Source organism: Chiloscyllium punctatum, chromosome 30 (genome assembly GCF_047496795.1).
Source record: "Chiloscyllium punctatum isolate Juve2018m chromosome 30, sChiPun1.3, whole genome shotgun sequence".
In the NCBI taxonomy this organism is placed as follows: Eukaryota; Metazoa; Chordata; class Chondrichthyes; order Orectolobiformes; family Hemiscylliidae; genus Chiloscyllium; species Chiloscyllium punctatum.
In genome coordinates this window covers 49,322,699-49,332,069 of record NC_092768.1, presented here as the reverse complement: position 1 = coordinate 49,332,069, position 9,371 = coordinate 49,322,699, and positions in this window count along the sequence as shown.

Below are 9,371 nucleotides of genomic sequence, written 5' to 3'. Positions count from 1 at the left end.
CTTTCTGATTAACCAGTATTGGATGACAAGCAAGTGCCTGATACTTTGACAACACTTGGGAAGTCAGAAGAGGCGATGATGAGTCACCTTCTTGAATTATTACACTCAGCGGGGTGTTGTGACACACAATGCTGTTCGGAATTGAGGTTCAGGAAATTTATCCAGCAACAGTTAAGGAAAGGCCATATGCCATTCCTCCTCATGCTGCAATGCGGCCATTTAGGAATGTATTGCTGATCGCATTCCCATGGTTATACTGTGCTTGTTCTTCTTGACTGTTGAGGGAATGGTTTGGAAAGCCCTCGCACATGAGCTACTGTGACACATCTTGCATACAGAACACCTTGATGTAACTGTATCTCTATAAGTCGGTGAGGAAGGCGGTAGGTGGGACTTCTATCATGCAGATTGTCTTGTCCTGATTGGCAGCCTGCATTTTGTGAGCGACAGGAGATGCACCTGTTCAGCTAAGTCGAAAATATTCCATTACACTCCTGACTTGTGGATGATAGGCAATCTTTGTGGTGACTGGTACTTACACCGAGATTCCTAACCTCTGACTAACCCTTGTAGCCACATTGTTAACATGGCATTAAATCTCATTTTCGTTCGCGTCTGCTACCATTTATCACACTTCCGTTCAGCTGACTGTTCGCTATTTTCAGTGGATACTGTTGTGTTTTTTGTCTGTTGTGTTTAAAATATTTAGAGCTCGTTTTTCCGCCGTCCCTTTACTCATACAACTAATCGACCAAACATCTCCTTCACGTTCCTTCTTCATTTTCCCATTGCAAGGCGATCGGGTCACTCCAAAGAAAATGTTTTAAAAAGCACAAGGAAACACTCGACTTGTATTATTCCTTCTTATTTGTTGAATTTGCTTGACTTGACTAATGTATTTCATATGTTGTGCTTTCAAATTATCGAAAAAATACTTCCAATTGCATAATTCTAACCATGCTAATGTTGGGTTCTAATGCCATAATCCTGTCATAAAAGTGATGCAGGTCAGTCATTTTGTTTATGATTAAACTGCTGGTGATTACCAGCTTTGGTTTGGTTTCCTTTTGCATCTAATGTAAAGAAGATTGCAATCCTCATTTAGTGTAAACCTTGTTTCTCCACGGTGTATCAATCACAGTCCGGTGACTCTGACTTAGGAATATCTGTCGATTGTTATCATTGGTGTTACTTCGGTGGATTAATAATCGTTAATTGCTCACATCGATCTTTTATGTCCCGTTTTAGCAACTCATTGGTTCATACAATCGCTAATATTCTGGTTTCCTCAGTAGATGCGAATGCTTTTAAAAATTTGATGACGACTTACTTCCAGAACTGGAGGACAAGTTATTGCACAAAGAAAATGTGAGGAGCCAGGAAAGGAACGATCTGTTTGTTATTTTAAAATTGTTATCTTTTGCTTTCGGTTTGAACACCTGATATTCGTCAACAATGCATCCTGAGTTTACGATTGGAAGTTCGAAAATTACACAGAAGCTACTTGGAAGAGTGAGATTTAGTGATTATGTCCAAAACGTCGATTCTCCTGTTCCTTGGATGCTGCCTGACCTGCTGCGCTTTTCCAGCAACACATTTTCAGCTTGGATTTAGTTGTGTTAACTATTATTTTAGAGCACTGCTTCCAACTTGCTGTTCAATGTTCTGACTGTTACATATATTTTCACCGCATAGGAAGGTGAAATGCAGCAAGAAAGATGTGTATCGGAATGATTCACAGATGGAGAAGCCAAGGAAATCTTTCTCTTCACTAAATCCAGAAACCTTCTACTGTTGTGGATGAGACTATTGAGCACAGGATTATGTTGAGGTTGATAAGGCCTCTTCTGGATTACTATGCTCAGTCTGGTCGCCTTATTATCGAAAGAATATTATTTAACTGGAAAGCATTTAGAAAAGATTTACCAGGATGTTGTCAGGAATGGAGGGGTCGTGTTACTGGGAGAGGCTGTATTGGCTGCTTTTTTTCCCCCACTGGAGCACATGACGTTTAGTGAAGACGTTGTAGAGGTTGATAGAATCATACGCGATTATATAAGGTTAATGGCAGGTGTCCTTTCCTTAAGGTAAGGACTTTCATGGGGAATATTTTTAAGGAGCAGGGGAAAGATTTAAAAGACATTGGGGCAATTATTTAGACATAATTGTGCTGAATGAACCTCTAGAGAATGTCGTGGACGCGGGTATAATTGGAAGGTTTAAAATACATTTGGATAAGTTCGTGATTAGCAAGTGTTTGGAGGGATATGGTGCCAAGCGCAGGTAAGTGTGACTACTTTAGTTTGGGATGATGGTGGACATGGTTTGGTTGGACCAAATGATGGGTTTTGAAGCTGTATGAATCTGTAACTTAATCTTCATAGAACTCCTTACTTTCGCCGGTGTTCTCTGTGTCTCCTGCCAGAACTGAAGATTCTCAATATCAATTAACTTAAATGATAAAACTAACAGAATCTGAGAAAGCTCCTTTCTTCTGTGGAGTTCCGTGTCCACAGAAAATATTGCAAGCAGTTATACAGTGAACCTGACTGAAAGAGATGCAAAGACATTGATACTTCACCGAAGGTGAGTGCAGAACAGTGAGGGGAGAGAAGTCAATGGGACACGTTATATTTTGTATTGCTTGACGTTCCCAGTAACAAAGGAATGGAAAAGTATTTCAAAACGGGAAATGGTCTCGTCAGAATTCTGACCAAAGTGAAGACGTATTCACTGATGCCCTCACAGTGCAGTTGGAGGATATAATGGAGAATTATTCTTTCGAATGGAAGCTGGTGGAATGGAAAACGAGGACAAAGGGAACACTGTCACTTTTCTGAAGGTGAGATGACAGGTGAAGGAATAAATGCAGGGTGTGGGTCAGACAAGGCTGAAAGCCCTGGCATCTCTAATTGTCAGGGTGGTAAGGGCGTTAATGGGCAGGCAGAACGCTGATGAGGTGGAAGGGAGGTCCGTTGTAACTATCATCGTGGATAAGGAATCGTGGGGACACTTGCAAAGGGACTTGTGAACCGTCGGAAAATGCAGTGTTGTCCTGAGAAAGTGATGAACGGCTTTTCCCGAAACGTCAATTTTCCTGCTCCTCAGATGCTGCCAGGCCGGCTGTGCTTTTCCAGCACGACACTCTTGACTCTAATCTCCGGTATCTGCCGTACTCACTTTCGCCATGTGAGAAAGTGTTGTCAAGGAAGCCGAAAGTCCCGGTGATGTGCAATAAATATCGGCAGCATTAGAGCCTTCGCTGAATTTTCATTAATTTTTAACTTTTATCCATCTGTGAATTTTAGTTTGAAGACCTGAACTGGGAGCTGTCAGGTAAAGTTATCTTATAGAGTGTGATTAACAATTTGCACTGGACAAAAAAACAGATCAAACAAAAAAAAATGTCATGAAGCCAGGTCTGGACGTTTGTTGCTGGTTGGTTCTGATTCAAAAGTGTCAGCAAACGGATAACAGTATGATTTTTCTGCAAATAACAGAAGTAGGCTAATAGTGCGGTTAGTTCCTCGGAATTGGTTCAGGCAAGTCTGGGAAAAAACCTTATGTTCAAACAAATGGAAAATGCTGAACTAGAAGTGATGTCACAGCAAAGCAAACCGTTGATTGGCTGCGAAGTGAATTACATTTCGGAACTCTTCTGAAATCATATTTATTTGAGAAAACGTAAAATTAGTCAATAACAAAGTTAACTTCAGCTAATAATGGTGGAAGGAAGACTAAGGATGGTGAGATTCTAGCACGTGAAGGCAGCAGTGTGGAATCTGTGACCTGCTACAGGTGTGAAGTCAATGATCCAACCAGTGTTCAGGATGATCATGTTTACCGGAAATGCACAAATTATAGTCCCAGGTTTTCGTGCTCGAGCGGTTTCTGAGACACTGCACATCCACGAGGCTGAGAGGTAAGTGGATAACAGCTCAGGGAGGTGGTCACACTGCATTTGCAGTGACTGTAAAAAAAAAGAATGTGTGACTATCAGGGAATTCAGTGAATAAGGGAGGAGTTTCCTGGTCACAAGTTCTTTTTTCTGCCCTGGAAGTTGAGTATGGCCCGGCAATGAGAGCCATGCTTTTGGCCCATAAGTACCCTGCCTGTACGAGGGGGCGGAAAAAGATAGGAAGAACAATGATGATGTGGATTTATTGTTTAGGTACTACTGCAGTTGCAGACGTAACTCCAGGATTGTGCCAGGATCAAGGATGTCATTGAGTGGTTGCAGGGTATCCTGAAGAGGAGTATGAAAAGAAATAGATTGTGGGACATACTAGTACTATAACGTACAGCAAACCTCCAGCAACAAAAATAGATTAAGAAGCAAAACCTAAAAGATGGTAATCGCAGCCACGTGCTAGCATGCATAAAAATATAAGAAGAAAACAAAAGAATATATGACTCAAGAGTTGATGCAGGAGGGAGGGTGTGCAATTCTTCGATCAATGCGACCTTTCTGGCGGAGGGTGCGAACTCTACAATTGGGACAGTCCGCATCTAATTCAGAATGGGACAAATATCCTGGTGTAAAGATTTGCTAGTGCTGTTAGCAGGAGTTTCAACCAGTTCAGTCGGGGCAAGGGACACTGTGTTAGTTCAATAGCAACAAAGCATAGGTTAGAACAGGAACCAAGGCAAGTGAGTTCAGCCATGTGGTCTCTCAAAGGAATCGAGCGACTCTGTAGGGTCTCTGACCTAATCCTAGGAGAATTAGAGTCAAGACAGATCGATTAAGGGCTTGGATTGACGCATGGTGCAGCAATTTTGTGCTGTCTCACGAGCATGATTGAAGGAGGGACAAGGTTGGCAGCTTAACATTCAGGAAGATAGGATTTTCAGACATGAGAGTTGATGGTCAGACATGAGAGGAAGTCAGTGATTGCAGCATGGGGATGACATCTTTGCTGCTAGGAGTGTATTATAGGCAGACAAACAGTTATGTCGTCAATTTGCTAAATTGATTACATTTGGGATCCATATCGATTAGGAAATCTTAAATGCATCCAGGAGAAGGTTTTGTCTCAACATGTAGGTAGTCTTGCAGGGAGACCTGACCTGAAGCAGGTGTTTGTGATAATTGCACCCATTATTCAGATAATTGGGAATAACAATGAAGAAGGATACAGCTTTCGAAAATAGAATAAAGTCAACACCTTCGTTGAGGACGATATTTTCTGAGATTTAGAAGAGTGGCGGGAGATTTAATTGAATTTGTCATGATACCAGCATGAACAATTCACTTCATACCTTTATGTGAAGGACCAGACCGATAAAATGTTTGAGCTGTTGTGTGAATTCAACAAATGAAAGGAGATAAATAAATAAAGACCCAGATTCTGTGCTTGGCCATTCAACACCAGATTATCTGATATTGACAGACATACTGATAAACACAGTAGCGATACAACCTGTTACAGAGTTTCCATGTTCTGAAAGAAAACTTCCAAAACATGTGATGTGTGATCCATAATTGCTGCGCCCTCTGAGTTTGCAATACAGAGAACTGGACTCATAATAGAAGTGATTGCAAACTCTATTGTGGCATTGATGGACTTGAATTCAGTTCATTCAATAAACTTTTCAAAAATTCTTATCGGTAATAGAAATCATGAATCTTACTAACCCACTTACTAATTTGCCGAGTAATAGGGGAATCTCCCGAGTTAGGTCTATATCTTCATTGAATGGTTCAATGAGTCACAAAGGAGCGTTTAGTATTGTTGTTCCTCATCTTCCTAATTAATGGTTCAACATAGAGCTTCAGAAGCTGTTCCTGTGCTGAGTGGAAGCTGATAGTGCGGAGGGAAGACAATATGTCTTCCGTGGAATGACTTCAAAGAAACTAAATAAGTGTTCAACCCATGGAATCCCATTTTCTGAAAAGAGGCCAAAAGCAGCAGCCTCTTAAGTGGGCATGGCTGCAGCTCTTCCGTATTTTTGTTGGAAGGTCTCCCATTCTGACAGTGTTACTAAAGAAGCAGCCCCTCCCCCTTGCTGATATACTTTGCTGAACCTAACCATCTCCACTCTGAACAGGACAATCTCAAGGAGAGATGTCTCTGTAGTGTAAAGTGTGCCGGACTGTTAAATGCCACCCTGAACCAATCCCTGCCTCCCACCGGACCGGATTCAGTGAGATGCTGGACCAATCTGGGCAGCAGGGTCTCAGAATAAACAAGGAAACTCGTCATCGACCACCAACTGCTCGGAGGTGACCATGTGCAAAGGAATCAGAAGGATTTCACCCACGCATCACCAAATGCTCATGGTGAGCCCTTGACAAGAGGCATCCAAGGTGGCATGAACACAGCCCAGCAATTTTGACAGCAGCTCATTTGGGGATGGTCCATTCAGAAATCTTGACACGTCTCTGATACTGCAGCATCTCTCTCTTGAAATTCCCCAGTTCATTTCGGGAGTGAACATCGAATTGTGTTGGTCGGAGGTGACTGCACGGATTAGGCTGAAACCTGTGGAATTGCAGAGAACACCTTGCAGTGACAAACTGATCCTGAAATGGGAGCATGGCTGGACCTTGAAATCATTGTGAGTAGTGTAATGGTACATTGAACCAACAGAAACAGACAGCTGAACAAAGCCTGGTTGGAACAATAATGATGAACATCTTCGTGATGTTAATGTCCAGAACACAACTACTGAATCTATGGACATACCTGGTAGTCTGAACTGTGAGCTTCACTTCAGAATCTTGTGTGTTTCAAATAGATCATCCTAATTTTTCTAAACTCCAGTCAACATTCACCAAATTACTTATCCTGCCATCACAAAACAATCCCTTCATCTCAGGAACAATTTTGTCATTCTCCAATGGAAGGACATCCTTTCTTAAACATACAGATCAAAATTGCACATGAACCTCCAGCTGTGGCCTCAACATCATTCAGACGCAATTATAACAATTATTCTTCTCTTCAAATCCTTTACAGTAAAGGTGTCATCCACCTTATTCTTTGCTCATTTTACCTGCACGCTAACTTTCAATAATAACATAAAATCAAGCACTGCAAGCGCTGGAAATCTGAAACAAAATAAAACAATTACAAACAGGGTTGGCAGCATCTATGGAAAGAAAACAGAGTCACCGTTGTGTTCCTCAAAACGGTTCCTTTCTGTATTCCTTGTATACATTACATTCTAGGCGTCAACAGTTAAACACTTCACGACTTTTAAAAATATTCTTGCTTTTCCATTCTTTCCTGCAACTGCTCAAAACAGTATACAGTTATCCTCAGTTCGAAGGTTTTTAAAACATCATCAGTCCAGTGCATGTTTGAGCACATTCTCTTTCAAGTCATCTCATGTAATTTATACACTGCAATTTACTCTTTCATTTAGAAATCGGGAAGTTGAGGTCGCCCTGTTAGGAGTTTTCTACAGGCCTTCTAATAGTCCTAGCGATGTAGAAGAAAGGATTGCGAGGATGATTCAGTAGAAGAGTGAAAGTAATAGGGTGGTTGTTATGGGGGTCTTTAACTTTCCAGATATTGACTGGGAAAGCTATAGCTCGAGTTTGTTGGATGGGTCGGTGTTTGTCCAATGTGTGTAGGAGGGTTTCCTGACACAATATGTAGACAGGTCAACAAGAGGTGAGGCCATACTGGATTTGGTTCTGGGTAACGAACCAGGCCAGGTGTCAGAATTGGAGGTAGGTGAGCACTTTGGGGACAGTGACCACAATTCGGTGACTTTCACTCTAGTGATGGAGAGGGATAAGCGTGTGCTGCAGGGCAAGATTATAACTGGGGGCAAGGAAATTATGATGCGGTGAGGCATGACTTAGGATGCGTGGCTTGGAAAAGTAGGCTTCAAGGGAAGGGCTCAATCGATATGTGGAGCTTGTTCAAGGAGCAACTGTTGAGTGTTCTTGATAAGTATGTACCTGTCAGGCAGGGAGGAAAGGGTCTTGTGAGCGAACCGTGGTTTAATAAGGAATTGGAATCCCTTGTTAAAGGGAAGAGGGCGGCCTATGTAAAGATGAGGCGTGAAGGTTCAATTGGGGCAATTGAGAGTTATAATGTGGCCAGGAAGGATCTTAAAAGAGAGCTAGGAGCAGCAAGGAGGGGACATGAAAAGTCCTTGGTTGGTAGGATTAGGGAAAACCCAAAGGCTTTCTATAGGTATGTCAGCAATAAAAGAATGACTAGGGTAGGAATAGGTCCAGTCAAGGATATTAGTGGGAAGTTGCGTGTGGAGGCTGAAGAGATTGGGGAGACACTGAATGAATACTTTTCGTCAGTATTCACTCAGGAACAGGACATTGTTGCCGATGTGAATCTTGAGTTACAATTAATTAGAATGGATGTCTTTGAGGTATGTAGGGAAGAGGTGTTGTAAATTCTGGAAAGGGTGAAAATAGATAAGTCCCCTGGGCCTGATGTCATTTATCCTAGAATTATCTGGGAAGCAAGGGAGGAGATTGCAGAGCCATTGGCCTTGATTTTTATGTCCTCGTTGTCTACAGGAATAGTGCCACAAGACTGAAGGATAGCAAATGTGGTTCCCTTGTTCAAGAAGGGGAGATGGGATAACTCTAGCAACTATAGGCTGGTGAGTCTCACTTCTGTAGTGGGCAAAGTCTTAGAGAGAATTGTAAGGGATACGATTTATGTAAATCTGGATAGGAATAATGTGATCAAGGATAGTCAGCATGGTTTTGTGAAGGGCAGGTCGTGCCTCACAAACCTTATTGAATTCTTTGAAAAGGTGACTAAGGACTAAGGAGGTGGATGAGGGGAAAGCGGTAGATGTGGTGCATATGGATTTTACTCAGGCATTTGATAAGGTTCCCCATGGTAGGGTACTGCAAAATTTGACTAGCAAATCTTTACACCGGGATATTCGTCCCATTCTGAATTAGATGCGGACTGTCACACTTGTAGAGTTCGCACCCTCCGCCAGAAAGGTCGCATTGATCGAAGAATTGCACACCCTCCCTCCTGCATCAACTCTTGAGTCATATATTCTTTTGTTTTCTTCTTATATTTTTATGCATGCTAGCACGTGGCTGCGATTACCATCTTTTAGGTTTTGCTTCTTAATCTATTTTTGTTGCTGGAGGTTTGCTGTACGTTATAGTACTAGTATGTCCCACAATCTCTTTCTTTTCATACTCCTCTTCAGGATACCCTGCAACCACTCAATGACATCCTTGATCCTGGCACAATCCTGGAGTTACGTCTGCAACTGCAGTAGTACCTAAATAATGAATCCACATCATCATTGTTCTTCCTATCTTTTTCCTCTCCCTCGTACAGGCAGGGTACTTGTGGGCCAAAAGCATGGCTCTCATTGCCGGGCCATACTCAACTTCCAGGGCAGAAAAAAGAACTTGTGACCAG